Here is a 16,616-nt window from a genome sequence, read left to right as displayed (position 1 = left end):
TAGCTTATAAGTGATTCTCTTGCAAACTTTCAAGCATATTGATATTAAGTTTGAATTAAAGCACTGTTACAAATTCAGATCTGGCATAGGTACCTTCCAGGATTTGGTTTATCAGTAGCTGCCATAAGTCGTCTGAGTGTATTACGTTTATAGAAGTTGACTCAGACTGCCCTATATCTACTTGCACAATACTGTAACCAAGGAATGTAACAATCACATCCCCTGTGATCTAGGCTGAATGACTGTCTTTCGTACAAAAGCTTCTTCAATCTCCGAAGGTGCACCAAGCAAATGCTTGGTGAGACAAGGCTGATACAAATGAATAAACTGTTTTATTTCAGTGAAATGAACATATAGAACAGCACTTATGAGCAGACTCCCTTAATGCAACACAACTTAACAGCATAAAGTTACAAAATGAGCAACATGCCAGACTTCTCCACATTTCTGTCATTGAGAGCAGATATATTTTCTGTCACGTTAAGCTTCTTGTCTACTTTCTGATGGCATTTTTCTGTTTTGGAGCATTTTGATGTTTGCAGTAATGTATCAATCAGCATCTGGTAGAATTTTTTGCTGATGTTTGAAAACTATTTCTGGCACCTAGAACTCTACCATTTTTGGATGCAGCATTCTGGTTGAGCATGTCTATTTTATAGGTCAGTGGTCGCTGATGGTATTCTTCACAATGGGCCTTGCCGCTTTACTTCAGTTTCTTAATTTAAAAATTGAAATTAAGATATTTGCATATTCATTTCGCTTGGCATATCTAACTATGCCCAGTAATTCCAGTAATGCACAACTGCAGCATAACAATTGTCATCTAGGCTCTTGAGTAGAAACAAATGTGAAATGCTATCTTATTGTGAATGTAACCTAATGGGCCAGTTATATTAAAGATACTGGTAGAATTTGATGCATTGCTGTCAAACTTAAATTCTGCTTGAGAATCGTGGATTTATATCGCACCTTATAGTCTTGGATACATCTTGTCACTTCACAGACAATGGGCAGAATCATATCAGCCGTTCATAGGCAGCACTATGCATCCAAATTTTGCACTCAATGCTTTTAAAAACCAAACATTAAAAGAAAATCTTTACTCCAAATCTTTTCTGTGGAAAAATGGACAGAAAATCCTGAAATGTCACTATCATACTTTAAACTCTGGCTTCTCTTTTAATGCATGTGTAGTTTGCCTCAGTGTCAAAACATACCTATCAGCATTTACAGTTCAGCTATTATCTATCTGTTACAGCCAGGTGGTAATGGGTATGGTGGTTCATACTATTCACCTCCCAAATGACTGCAGCAAGTGTTTTTGTTAGTGGGGTTTTAATCCCTTTGTGTTTTATTTGTCAAATAAACAGACAGTGATAGGTTTTCTTGTAAGTTTAAAACAGAAGATTAACTATTTATTGAACAATATTCATTCCCAAAATTGTCACAACTGCACCCACACATGCCTGTACTCATGCGCACGCACACACGTATACACACACATGCACACAGACACACACAAGAAGATAGATAGAGAGGAAAAGAGGTAAGTGGTTTGAAGTGAGGTAGGTATTCAGGGTTTATGGTAAACCTATTGAATCTTCTCAGAGGTCAATTGCTCTTTTAAAGTTGCAGGCCTGGGTTGTTGGTAGATTTTTCTGGTGGTTAAGATTTCAGTCTGGAGACTGTGATTACTTTCAGTTCTCTGCTGCAGGAAGTTGAAGTGTAGAATTCACAGCAGGGTTCCTTCTTTGGTTTTTGCTGGGTCTCTCAGCTCTTGGCTGGACAGACTTTTGTGATGTGGTTCTGATTCTCCACTCCCCACCCCCCCCTCTCTCCAGAGAGCTACTTTTTAAGGTAACAATCTTGCACATGTTGCCTCTGTTGGGAGACACAGATCCCCCTCCCTGTGGTGACCAACAATGGGCCAAGATATGGCTACTTCAGACCTTCTTTGTTTCAGAAGAACCCATTCAATTGAAAAAGTCTCTTGATGGGTTTGGGATGGGTTTAAATGAGCAAACAGGACTTGGTCCAAGTTAGGATATGGGCAGCAGAGTTTTGGATGAGCTCAAGTTTATGTAGGGTGGAAGATGGGAGGTTATCCAGAACAAAATTTCAAAAAACTGTTTGCAGTAAAAGTTAACTTTGTTGATCAAAAGGACCCTCTGCTGCTAAAAGAGATGGATGTAAGGAAAAATGTTGTTCAAAAATTGTCCCTTTTGATGATGATACTTTGGAAGTCCTGCAAAGAGGATGGCCTTCTTTGGAGCAGAAAACCATTCTCAAAGCTGAGCTGCATGATCGAGGTAGCCTACTGAGTAAATGCAATTGCTCGGGTGCGTCCCAAATGAGGAGGAAGTTTGCTGGTATTGGGAGAAGAGCCAAAGTAAGTACATCTACCCATTCACAAATTTCTATTAGACCCAGCATGCTTTACACAAGTCTAATTTGTGAACTGCAGCATCCCAGGAAGGTAGAATGTAAAGCATCAGAGACAAATATTTCTTTTTCCCACATTCTTCTATTGTTGTAATGGTTCACAGCACACTTTTTGTTGAGACAGGTAGCTTACACTCTGACAACTAAATGTTGGAAAGTGTGCTCACAACAGCATGACTACCAGAAAACACTTATACCTACACAAAGAGGGATTGATTGTTGTCCAATGTTCTCCCAATTTCTAACATTTATTGGGAGGGGTGGAATTTTAGGTCCCAAAATGCGCACTTTTAGGTTGGGTGGGGTGTTAAAGTGTTAAAAAGCTTAATCAAGACCCCAACCATCCACTTCCAGTTTTAATGGAGGCAGGATGGGGGTGCTGGCAACCCTGCTCCCAGGAGGTGGGTTGGCAATTTGCCTCATATTAATCACCATTTTAAATTTAACCCTGGCCAACTGGAATTTTCAGGCCTTGGGAAACCTGGAGCTAAAGGAAGACAAAGAAAGCTGGATCTAGATGATACATGCTTTTCCACTTAACTGCTGGATCCAGTTTACCTGCTTCACCACCTCCCCCTCCCCGATATGATTGGATCCCCTCCCCCCCACACTTCCAATCTCCTCTGATTTCTACTAAACCCAACCCTCCCATCCCGACCCTTCCAATCCATTGAACGAGGTCGCCAATCTCCCCTCTGCTTTGGCCTCTGCCTTCTGACCTCCCTTCTGCTATGGCTTCCAATCTTTCCTCTGGCCTCCAATCTACTCCCCTGCTCCAGCTTCTAATCTTCCCTCTGGCCTCCGAGCACCCAAAATAACGATTTCCAACTTTCTTCTGCTCCAGATCCCAATCTTCCCTCTAGCCTCTGTTTCCCCGCCCCCCTTTCCCCACCTCTGGCCTTTCCAAACCCTTTCTCCCTCCTCCAAGCCCCCGCCAGCTGTGGCCAGGCACTGAAGGCCTACCTGCCCAACAGTCAGCCAGACTCTCGATCTGGCTGGCTGCAGCCGAGAAATGGAGATACAAATTGCTAATCAGGTCCTGCCATTAAAATCAGCACAACCTGTGGAGAGCCTGTTTCCTGAGCTCAAAGCAGTCCTCCCACCACCTCCCTGTCTCTGAGTTAATATTCAGCCTTATATATCTTCTGAAGTACTTCTAAGAGAAACCTGCCCACAACGAATACAAGCACATTTACACTAGCAGTGAACCAACTGAATTAAAGGAAGTTTCCAATTTTACAGAGATGTTTCTGAGCATCCTTTGAAATGAAGAATTTGGAAAGAGTCAGGAGGGAGGGTGTGGACAGTTACTGTCACCACCCAACTTGTATTCTCCTTCTCTCACCCTCACTGTTACCCTGACTCTGCTGTAAGGATGTGCTCAACAAGGACATGATTAAGATATTGGATTTTGCAAACACTCAGTTTGTTGTTTGCTACATACAAGTAGGCACTGCAGATTGGGTGATCTGGCAGACTCTTGTGAGTATCCAGTCGCATAAAAACTGATGGTTTTGGTAAGTTTCACTGCAATGAAGATAATCATCCAGTTGTAGATTAACTGTGTAACACCTTTTTTGAAGCAGAGGCAACAATGGTGCTGTGGTTAGCATCGCAGCCTCACAGTTCCAGCGACCCGGGTTCGGTTCTGGGTACTGCCTGTGCACAGTTTGCAAGTTCTCCCTGTGACCGTGTGGGTTTCTGCCGGGTGCTCCAGTTTCCTCCCATAGCCAAAGACTTGCAGGCTGATAGGGAAATTGGTCATTGTAAATTGCCTCTAGTGTAGGTAGGTGGTAAGAAAATGGTGGGGATATGATTAGTATAAATGGGTGGTTGTCGGTCGGCACAGACTCGGTGGGCCAAAGGGCCTGTTTCAGTGACGTATCTCTCTATGACTAAAGTCAGGTCTCCTTTCACATGTCCAAATAGATGTATGCAGGTTCATAAATTTAGATTTTATGTTCATGCCTGCCTGCTTCCAGCTCAATAACATCACCTGTCTCTGCCATTGCCTCAGTATATCTGCTCATCCATGCTTTCGTTACGCCTAGAATTGACTTTTCCAAAAATCTCCTGGCCCGCCTCCTTTAAGACCTGTCTCTTTCACCAAGTTTTTAGTCACCCCTCTTAATATCCCCTTTTTTGGCTTGGTTGTCAATTTTTGTCTGATTACGCTCCTGTAAAGCATATTGGCACTATTTCTTCCTGCAAAGGTTCTATATAAATGCAATTTGTTGTTGTGGTGTTACGAATGAGGTGGGAGAATTGCACTGTTAATTCAGTCCCACTTCTCCATGGGTCACAGCATATCAATAAATTTTCCCACCTTCCGAAAAACAGCCAATTACATACGCTATTTGTCCCCCAGAATAAAGCACACCAAACAGGTTTCTTTAATCAACAACATTAACAATTCATTGTAAAAACAAGTCTTATCCAATAATGAGATAACTCTATATACGAAAAGCTCCTTATTTCCCTAGCCCTCATGCACACACATACATTCAAAAAAAATGGTTAACCAGGGAAAAAGGATTTTTGTATTACAGCCGTTTCATAGGAATGAAAGAAATGATAAAAATAACTTAGGTTGTCACATTCTGGTAGGAATTTCTTGGTTTGGTGAGGTATCCCAGTGTCGAATAGTCAGATGCCACTCGAAGTCTCTCCAGGCAAGGTTGATGAACAGTCTGTGATGGGTAGGCATTGAAGGCAATTCCACTGCAGCAGGCTTCACTTAGGTCATTCATCAGGGGTGCAGCAACAAGTCTTCTTAGGTTTTACAGCAGCAGGATAGCAGTCGAATATTTCTTCAGATTTCAGGATTTCTTAAAACACAGGAGGCAACAGGAATCACAGTTGATGCAGGGATTCTTCAGAGACAGGATGCAATAGGAATCTGCCACTTTGAAATACAGGGTTTCTTCTCAAGAGATGCAGGATTCCTTTACTGAGAGAGATAACACTTTTTCTGGGTCTTCCTCTCTAATCTCCAAGCAGGTCAAAAAACAAATTTCAAATGCCTGCTCTTCGTCCAACTCACAGGCTTTCTAAAGGGTTCAAAGTGAAAGCAAACCTTCCTGAATAGGTCACATGTCCAGAAATAGAGTCTACCTTGTCATTCAAAATGATGCTCTGAGGAGGTCAAACTCCTTGCTGGTTTCCTTGAAATTGCCTGCTTTCCTGTCCTTGTATACAAGTTCAACTTCCTTTCAAAACATCCAAAAATTTCAGCTATTTGCAGGTGCCTCAATGTCCACTGAAAAATCCTTTTTCAGTTTTTTAAAGCACACAGAATTCTAAGTTTTTAATACAAAAATAAAAGTAGTGATAGGTGTGAATATAATATCACGGTTGTTACATTGCAATTGTTATCCACTCCTGAACTTATTCTCCTCGTCTAGGTCATGTAGTGCAATTGGAAGACTAAAAGGAATTTCTATCTTCACCATTTTCTTTGCAGCAGACATGAGTGAGCTCAACAAAGTGGCAAAAGCTGCCAGAAACACATGACATTCAGCCTCGAATAAAGCTGCTGGTCATTCACAGAACATCCTTGGTTACACAGGCGCGATTGCCAAATTTTACAAATGCTTCTTGATATTTTCCGTCACAAAATTGCTCCGATAAGGTAAACCTTAGAGTAATTAAAAGTTGCAAAGTCTGAATTTAGAAACATATTTTGCTTTATTTGCAGGAAACAGCTGAATTAAATTATTACCATGAGAAATTTATATCACACTTGAAAGTTTCACTTGTGCAAATGTATGTCACATTTGACCCTGATTGGCTTAAATATTATCTTCATAAAAAAACAAACCATAGTTGACTGAGCCATATTGATTACTCAAAATATTACTGAGCAGGTGGACCAATGAAATTACTTAAATCATTTGTTTACATGTAAACTGCCATTTTCCTTCATCACTCAGGACAGTGTACCCAGCTAAAAATGACACAAAAGCAAATATATTAAGAACGTAAAATCAGAAAACTTAAAACAACTTAGAAATAGTTGTATGAAACATTTCCTCTTTTGGATCTGAGCTGTGGGAAGTTGAAGAAGAAATAAGTGTTTCATAGGCTTTCAAAAGGGAATTGGATAAGAACCTGAAGGGGAAAAATGCAGGGCTACAAAGAAAGGGTGGGGGAGTGAGCAAAGCTAAATTGCTCTTGTAGAAAGCCTGTGCAGCCTTGATGGACTGAGTGGCCTCCTTCTGAGTTGTAACCATTCTTGTGTGTTGCAACCATTTTATGATTCTATTCATAGTTTAAATAACTATTGTCATAGTCCTGTCGTTTTTTTTTGGAATATGCGGTTTGCCTTTAAGGCTTGCAAGGGATCAGTATTGCTTTAAGAACCAGCAAGCCTCAGGAGTTATAGGAAGGTGCATTTTTGTTGCATTAGAAACAGGCACTTGGAGACTGCGATTCAAAGGGTGCATTCTCGATACCATGGAAACAGACACTGGGAGTGAGTCGCATGGCATACATTTGTTACAATTCAGTTTTGAACTGGCTTAGTGGTTGAAGACAGTTTGTTCTAACAGACAGACATATAGACACAGACAGCTGTGATGAGCACACCTGAAAAAGAGCTCTCAACCATTTAAACTGAAGGAAGAGGATTTTAGTCTGTTTAATTATTATCTCTCAAAATTCAAAAGAAAGTCAAGCCAAAACAGAGATCTCTGGTAATTTAAATTGAAGAAAGGGAAGTTAGACTGTGACAATCTTTTATCCCTCAAAAACTCTAAAGTCAGATTGATTCCATTGAAAGAGTTTGCAAGTCGTTAATTATTGAAATTCGCTAGAGAAGGAAAGCAACATTCCGTGAGGACTTCAAGCAACAAACATCCTGTGAGGACTTTGAGCAACATCCTGTGAGGACTTCAAACAACACTGGACTCTAAATTTGCAAGGACTCTAATTTTTTCTGCTTTAAATGTTTATATCTTCATAGTGTTTAAGAATTTAGTTTTTTTTAATTAAACAATTAATTTGTTCATTTAAAGACACCTGGTTTGGTTAGCCTCATTCGGGGGTTAATAGATGGTACAATTTGGCTGGGTCTTTCTTTAATTTGGAAAGTTTTAAATGATATGTTAGGCGATCTGTGGAGCGACGGGATTGAATTATCAGTGCGTCTCACCCACCACAATCAGAATCGCATATTTTGATTAGGGGCTTTGACAGGAGCAGTTGGTCGTAACACTATGAAGGTGAGTAAGTTGTGATAAGTACTTGAGCAAATTTATAAATAACTGTGGTTGAGAATGAGGGGGTAGCAATTTTTTTATTCTTACATCGGATGTGGGCATCAGCGGCAAGGCCACATTTGTTGCCCATCCCTAATTGCCCTTGACAACTGAGTGGCATGCTAGCCCATTTCAGAGGGCAGTTAAGAGTCAACCATATTGCTGTGAGTCCGGAGTCACATGTAGGCCAGATCAGGTAAGGATAGCAAATATCTTTCCCGAAAGGACATCAGTGAACCAAGTGGGCTTTTACAACAATCGATGATAGTTTCATGGCACCATTACTGAGACTAGCATTCAAATTCATTTTTTTAAATTAAGTAATTGAATTTATTAATTAATTGAATTTAAATTCCACCAGCTACCATGGTGGAATTTGAACCCATGTCCCCAGGGCATTAGCCTAGGCCTAGTTCAGTGATATTACTACCACACCACCATCTTCCCCCAAATCAATTACAGACAGAGGGTGGAATTTTATGGGTCCCACAAGAGCACCTTTGGTGATGTGCAGGGTGATTTAATCACACGTGAGGTGTAGTTTTGGATTTCTGATGGCGGGATTTTTCAGCGAAATTGAGTCAGCAGCGTGTTTGCGGCGGTCCGGAGTTCCCCGGATCTGTTGCAGATCACAGCTTTCCATTCATTACCATACCATGAATACTCATTATCCTACACTTAGTTCAAATTAAGTCATATCAGCCAGATTAAGTGAACAGCGAGCAGTATTCCCATGTTACCCGGTTCATGTTCGTTTAAAAGTGACGTGCAGCAGTCGGCTTTGTGTAGTTGTGTCTGAACATACAACACAACTCCTGCTTAGGAGCAGGAGTAGGCCACTCGGCCCCTCGAGCCTGCTCCGCCATTCAATAAGTTCATGGCTAAATTGATTACTCCATATTTCCACCTACCCCTGATAACCTTTCACACCCTTGCTTATCAAGAATCTATCTACCTCAGCCTTAAAAATATTCAAAGCTCTGCTTCCACTGTTGTTTGTGGAAGAGAATTCCAAAGACTCACGACCCTCAGAGAAAAAATTTTCTCCTCATCTCTGTCTTAAATGGGCGAACCCTTATTTTTAAACAGTGACCCCAAGTTCTAGATTCTCACACAAGGGGAAACATCCTTTCCACATCACCCTGCAAGACCCCTCAGGAACTTATATGTTTCAATCAAGTCACCTCTTACTCTTCTAAATTGCAGCGGATACAAGCCTAGCCTGTCCAATCTTTCCTCATAAGACAGCCCGCCCATTCCAGGTACTAGTCTAGTAAACCTTCTCTGTACTGCCTCCAACGCATTTACATCCTTCCTTAAATAAGGAGACCAGCACTGTACACAATACTCCAATGCCCTGTGTAGCTGAAGCACAACATTCCTACTTTTGTATTCAATTCCCCTCGCGATAAACGATAACATTGTATTAGCTTTCCTAATTACGTGCTGTACCTGCATACTAACCTTTTGCGATTCATGCACTAGGACACCCAGATCCCTCTGCATCTCAAGAAATGCTAGAAATACTCAGCAGGTCTGGCAGTATCTGTGGAGAGAGAAGCAGAGTTAACGTTTCAGATCAGTGACCCTTCATCAGAACTGGCTTAAAACCTATTACATTTCTAACTTTTGCCAGTTCTGATGAAGGAGCACTGACCTGAAACGTTAACTCTGCTTCTCTCTCCACAGATGCTGCCAGACCTGCTGAGTATTTCCAGCATTTCTTGTTTTTATTTCAGATTTCCAGCATCTGCAATATTTGGCTTTTATCCCTTTGCATCTCAGAACTCTGCACTCTCTCACCATTTAGATAATATGCTTCTTTTTTATTCTTCCTGCCGAAGTGGACAATTTCACACTTTCCCACATTATACTCCATTTGCCAGGTCTTTGCCCACTCACTTAATCTATCTACATCCCTTTGCAGTCCCCTTATGTCCTCTTCACAAGTTACCTTCCTACCTATCTTTGTGTCATCAGCAAATTTAGCAACAATACCTTCGGTCCCTGCATCTAAGTCATTTATATAAATTGTAAAAAGTTGAGGCCCCAGCACAGATCCCTGTGGCACACCATTTGTTACATCTTGCCAACCAGAAAATGACCAATATATGCCTACTCTCTGTTTCCTGTTGGCTGGCCAATCTTCTATCCATGCCAATATGTTACCCCCTACACCATGAGCTTTTATTTTCTGCAATAACCTTTCATGTGGTACCTTATCAAATGCCTTCTGGAAATCTAAGTACAATACATCCACCAGTTCCTCTTTATCCACAGTACTTGTAACTCTCTCAAAGAACTCCAATAAATTGGTTAAACATGATTTCCCTGTCACAAAACCATGTTGACTCTGCCTGATTACCTTGAATTTTTCTAAATGCCCTGCTATAACGTCTTAATAATAGCTTCTAACATTTTCCCTAAGACAGATGTTAATCTAACTGGCCTGTAGTTTCCTGCTTTCTGTCTCCCTTCCTTTTTGAATAAAGGAGTTACATTCACTATTTTCCAATCTAACGGAACTTTCCCCGAATCTCAGGAATTTTGGAAAATTAAAATTGGAAACATAAACTACCTCACTAGCCACTTCTTTTAACACCCTAGGATGACGTCCATCAGGACCTGGGGACTTGCCAGCCCGCAGCTCCAACAATTTGTTCAGTACCACTTCCCTGGTGATTGTAATTTTTTTAGAGTTCCGCCCTCCCTTCATTTTCTGACCTACAGCTAATACTGGGATGTTATTTGTATCCTCAATAGTGAAGACCAATTTAAAATACCTGTTCAATTCATCTGCCATCTCCTTATTATCCATTATTAATTCCTCAGACTCATTTTCTATAGGACCAACACTCACTTTGTTAACTCTTTTCTTTTTTAAATATCTATAGAAACTCTTACTATCTGTCTTTATATTTCTAGCTAGCTTTCTCTTGTACTCTAATTTTACCTTCCTTATCAATCTTTTCGTCATTCTTTGCTGCTTTTTATATTCTGTCCAATCTTCTGACCTGCTTCCCATCTTTGCGCAATTACATGCTTTTTCTTTAAGTTTGATACTATCTTTAACTATTTTAGTTAACCACGGATGGTGGGTCCCAGCCTTGGAATTTTTCTTTCTCATTGAAATGTATCTATTCTGTGTATTCTGAAATATCCCCTTAAATGTCTATCACTGCATCTCTGTTGACCTATCCCTTAACCTAATTTGCCAGTTCACTTTAGCTAGCTCTGCTTTCATGCCCTCATAATTGCCCTTATTGAAGTTTAAAATACTAGTCTTGGACCCACTCTTCTCTCCCTCAAACTGAATGTAAAATTCAATCATATTATGATCACTGCTACCTAGGGGCACCTTAACTATGAGGTCATTAATTAATCCTATCTCATTTCACAATACCAGGTCTTGTATAACCTGCTCTCTGGTTGGCTCTAGAATGTACTGTTCCCAGAAATTATCCCGAAAACATTCTCTGCACTCCTCATCTAGGCTACCTCTGCCCATCTGATTTTTCCAGTCTATATGGAAGGTTAAAATTCCCCATAATTATCGCTGTACCTTTCTGAAAAGCTGCCATTATTTCTTCCTTTATACCCCATCCTTCAGTGTGCTTAATGTTAGGTGGCCTGTACACCTCTCGCACAACTAACTTCTTGCCTTTATGATTTCTCACCTCTCCCCAAACTGCTTCTACATCCTGGTTTCCTGAACTTAAGTCATCCCTCTCTATTGCGCTAATACCATCATTAATTAACAGAGCTACCGCTCCACATTTTCCTAGCTTCCTGTCCTTCCTAAATGCCATCTACCCTTCAATATTCAGGTCCCAATCTATGTCAACCTGCAGCCATGTCTCTGTAATGGCTATCGGATTGTACTTATTTATTTTTATTTATGCTCTCAGTGCATCTGTTTTGTTTCGAATGCTATGTACCTTCAGATACAGAGCCTTTAGTTTTGTCCTTTTATTACTTTTGTAACCTCTAGCCTTATCTGTTGATTTACTCTTAGATTTGTACACTCTGTCCCTTCCCGCCACAGTCTGTTTATCATTTCCCATATTAATACCTTTCTCTCTTGCCTTGTCTCGACTCCTTGATTTACCATATCTTCCCAAATTTGATCCCTTGCCCCTATTATTCAGTTTAAAACCCTCTCTACTTCCCTCGTTATGCAGTTCGCTCGAACATCAGACCCAGCACGGTTCAGGTGTAGACCGTCCCAACAGTACAGCCACCACTTTCCCCAGTACTGGTGCCAGTGCGCCACAAACCGGAACCCACTTTTACCACACAAGTCTTTGAGCCACACATTAATTTCTCTAATCTCATTTGCCCTATGCTAATTTGCACGTGGCTCAGGTAATAATCCAGAGATTATTACTTTTGAGGTTCTGCTTCTTAATTTTGGCGCCTAGTTCCTCATACTGACTATGCAGAACCTCTTTCCTTATCCAGCCTATGTCATTAGTACCTACATGGACCACGAAGACTGGATCGTCCCCCTCCCACTGTAAATTCCTCTCCAGCCACAAGCAGAGGTCCCGAACCCTGGCATCGGGTAGGCAGCACAGCCGTCTGGACTCCCGCTCTTTGCTGCAGAGAACAGTGTCAATCCCCCTAACTATACTGTCTCCTACTACCACTACATTCATTTTTTCTCCCTCCACTTGAATGGCTTCCTGTACCATGGTGCCATGGTCAGGTTGCTCATCCACCCTGCAGCCCCACTCTCATCCAAACAAGCTGAAAGAACCTCAAACCTGTTGGGCAATCGCAAAGGCTGAGGCTCCTGCACTCCTGCCCTCTGGGTCCCCTTACCTGCCTCAGCTGCAGCCACACTCTCCTGTCCCTGACCACTGACCAAATCAGAAGACCCTATCCTAAGGGGTTTGACCGCATCCTTTCCCCTCCAGGTAACTTTCCCTCTCCCTAATGTGTCTGCAGCTCGGACTACAATTCAATGACTCTGATCTGAAGCTCTTCGAGCTGCAAACACTTACTGCAGACATGGAGGAGCAGGGGAGGGTACTTGCGAGGACAAAGGCTGGGATGATCGGGTGCGTAGAGGAGCAGGGAAGGGAGAAGCGGTGCGTCCAGGGTATGTAAAGGTTGTTATTGCTGCTGGAGCTGGATGTCAGTGGCTGTCGGGGTGGTGGGTTGATTTGAGTATTACAGTCGACAGATGGTCATGAGGAGCCTAAAGCGAGAGATGAGTGCCAACGTCAGGGACTTGTGGGGCGAACTCAGGGTATTGGTTGGCAGAGTGAACGGTCACAGTCAATAGCAGCAAATGGATTCTGTAGGGGGGCAAGATTGAGACTTAGGGCTGGGTACTCAATGGCAACATAGGGAGGGAAACAGGAGTCGCCAATAATATTCAGGTGGATTTCAGGAAGATCAAGGGTCAGAGTGGGCATTTCGAAGGTAACGGGAGTAGGAACGGGGGGAGGGATGGCATGAAAAAATTTATTGTGACACTGTCCATGGTAGAGTGGGAAGGTTCAATGGTAAGGGAGGGAAGGGTTAAGGTACACTGGGTGGGTCAAGGGTGATGGGTGCAGGCTGGGAGGTTGCAAAAGGAGGTTGGAAGGTACTATTTTCTTGAACAATAATGCAAACCATCTGGCCACTGAAGGATTGCAAGGTGAGTCGGAAGAGACAAATGATGGTGGGTAGGTACACAACCTGGCTGCAATTTTAAGGCACAGAAAAGAGAACTGCTCATTGCAGCAATGGTGCAGCCGACTGGCAGCAGAAGGCTGAATTTTATTATTTGCAAAGCTGCTGCAACACGGGTGTCATATATCCAATTTGCCTAATACCATGGGAAGAAGAGCAGAGGGAGCGACTAAGGATGGCTCTTTTCCCTCAATGCATGATGCTTGAATGCCAGAAACAGGCAGAACAAGCAGATGAGGATCCTGCGAATGGCAAGATCCAGGAATAGCATTATCGAAGACGGGTGCTGGCAGATCATCGCATCATCAGGACAAGGACAAATCACCTTCAAATGTCAGAGACCCAATGCCAGAGTCATCTAAGAATGTCACATGAAATGGTCACAGAAATTTGTAGGATCATGCAACTGCTTGGGTTTGGTGGAAATTCCATGCCACTTGCCCTCAAGGTGACTGCTGCACTCAATATTTTGGCGAGCAGTGCCTTCCAGGATCAACAGGCGACATATGTGGCATATCACAGTCTGCAACCAGGTATATCAAAGAGGTGACCAATGCCCTATTTCATCATGCCAATGAGTTCACCTACGTACCTATAGATGAAGACAGCCAGGCAGCTAGGTCTGCGACCTGTGCTGCCTTCGCTGGGATCCCTAGAGTGCAAGGGGTGATCGGCTGCACCCATGTAGCTATTACAACTCCCTGCGACCAACCTGCTGCATTTGTGAATTGCAAACCCTTCCAGTCTTTGAACATATAACGGGTTTGCGATCACAGGAGAATAATAATGCAGATTTGCACACCTTTCCGGGGAGCTGTCACAACTCATACATTTTAAAGAAATCACAGCTGCCAGGAGCTTTTGATGAACAAGCCGAAGTGGACGGCTGGATCCTGGGTGACAACAGTTATCCCCTTTGTACATGGTTAATGACGCCAGTGCAACATCCCCAAAGCGCAGCTGAAGAGCAATACATTGCTGCTCATGCATTCACCAGAGCCATCATCGAGCACACCAGTGGCATGTTGAAAATGCGCTTCTGTTGCTTTGACCAGTCTGGTGGGGGTCTTTAGTACACCCCAGAGAAGGTCTACAAATAATCGTTGTCTACAGTGCATTACACAACCTGGCAATTAGATACGGCAATTTTCTGCAGGCACATGAGAGGAACACCAGTCCCCCTCAGATGAGGATGACTATGAAGAAGGTGAGGAGGACAACAATGCAAACATGCCATTATAGATATAAGGGATATGGAGAGACATACAAGGGACATCATGGAAAACCTAATATTTTCACGTTTCAGCTAGCAACAAGCCACTTTAAAAAGGAATGTTGGGAGGAGAAAACAAACATTCTCCAGGTATGTTCACATACACCTGAGGTTTTCGTCATTGCTCTTCTGACAACGGCACATGAACCTGCAGTGAAGATGTGTCAAACGGCCTGTATGCTATCTACTTCATTAAAAGAGACCTGTGTTTCGATTGAAAATATTGTACAGCACTTTGATGTGACTGGCAGATCTAATTTTCTCTGGGCTACGATAGAACGGAGTACACAATAATGCAAGGGAAGTAAGGTGTGACCGCAGAACCATGAAGGAAGGCACGTTGGTAGTTTTATCATTTCAAAATATGCAAAAGACAAATAGCCATCATTGAGGACTGAAGGCTAACATCAAAATGAAAAAATGGACACTGGACACTTGCTGAAATGCATTGCAAACATCAATGCATTCCAGCCATAAGCCTCCAACAAACATTTTCCTTTCCAAATGAAACCAAACAAATGATTTACGAGAGTGCATCAAATACTAAACTAAATAAATATGTATTGAAAATGTGCACAATATTTACAGCACCCGTGCCACCTTCATGCTCAAAACTGTTTCTTCTTACGTTTCCTACCACTAAGTCTAGGTGAAACCCTGACATTAGCAGCTGAGGTGGAGGCAGTCTGCTCAGTGCGCTGCCCCATTGCTGTGGATGACCATGGCGGCATCCTCTGGAGGGACAGGGCCTTGGTGGCTCCATCCGACTGGGTTCTGCAGCAATGATGATTGAGTAGCCTCCAGGTGTTCACCTGCTGGAGATAAGTGGGTTAATGTTGGGGGGAGGATGAGAGGCCACTTACCCTGGGAGTGTCCTGAGAGGAGGGCCCCGGGGCAGCTGGCATGTGCTTCTCCTCCATCTGTGTACACGATGGCACCTGTCTGTCTCCCTGAGAGGAAGGACCTGCAGGTAGGTCCAGGCTCCTCTTTCCCCTCTCGCTTAGACTCTGCTGCATGGATCCCACGGCAACAGCGATGGAGTGCAGGTAAGATCACATATGGTTTGAGTGCTCAACCAGACTTGCCACAGAGCTCACCAAACTTTCAACTGAGGAAACCATACGCTCATATGCTTGGGATATAGCAGACGTCATGGCCTGCATGGACTCCTCCATGGCACATCAAAGCCACGCATGACCTCAGGCATCTCCGACATATTTTCCACGTGGCTTTACTGCACATCCAGCAGACTTCTCATAGCAACACAGGGGCGGCACAGTGGCACAGTGGTTAGCACCACAGCCTCACAGCTCCAGCGACCCGGGTTCAATTCTGGGTACTGTCTGTGTGGAGTTTGCAAGTTCTCCCTGTGGCTGCGTGGGTTTTCTCCGGGTGCTCCGGTTTCCTCCCACAAGCCAAAAGACTTGCAGGTTGGTAGGTAAATTGGCCGTTATAAATTGCCCCTAGTATCGGTAGGTGGTAGGGAAATATAGGGACAGGTGGGGATGTGGTAGGAATATGGGATTAGTGTAGGATTAGTATAAATGGGTGGTTGATGGTCGGCACAGACTCGGTGGGCCGAAGGGCCTGTTTCAGTGCTGTATAACTAAACTAACCTAAACAACAAACAGAGGATCATCATGAGTGTGGGGCTGAGCAGGAACCTGGTCCCCAGCAGACCTCTGATTGTCAGGGGGCCCGGCTGGCACATGCTCCCTCAGGTGCTGGGACATGTCTGTGTTGTGGTCACCAGCTTGTGACCCTGATTCTATTCTTAACCCTCCCTGCGGATGTATCTGTACTGGCAGAGGTGGAAGAATAGGCAGGTAACGGTGCACCCTCTGGGGCATTGGCTTCATCTTCCTCTCCAGAGGAGAAGTCTTGGGCCTTGTGGCATTCTGTGACTCGAGTGTGGGCACCTGCAGTGGAGACACAAATAGAGGAGCATTAAGCATCAG

General features: G+C 43.1%; 1 long non-coding RNA gene across 1 annotated transcript in view; it reads right to left on the bottom strand.

Annotated features, from left to right (window-relative positions):
* Window positions 1-15,779: 15,779 nt before the first annotated feature.
* LOC137375833 (uncharacterized) overlaps window positions 15,780-16,616 on the bottom strand; it is a 28,964-nt gene continuing 28,127 nt past the window's right edge. The window contains exon 3 of the long non-coding RNA XR_010976072.1: window positions 15,780-16,577. This is a non-coding gene — a long non-coding RNA (uncharacterized lncRNA). The remainder of the gene's footprint in view (window positions 16,578-16,616) is intronic.

Source organism: Heterodontus francisci, chromosome 12 (genome assembly GCF_036365525.1).
Source record: "Heterodontus francisci isolate sHetFra1 chromosome 12, sHetFra1.hap1, whole genome shotgun sequence".
NCBI lineage: Eukaryota > Metazoa > Chordata > Chondrichthyes > Heterodontiformes > Heterodontidae > Heterodontus > Heterodontus francisci.
Note: the sequence above shows the minus strand (reverse complement) of the source record. Positions and strands in the feature narration are given on the sequence as shown.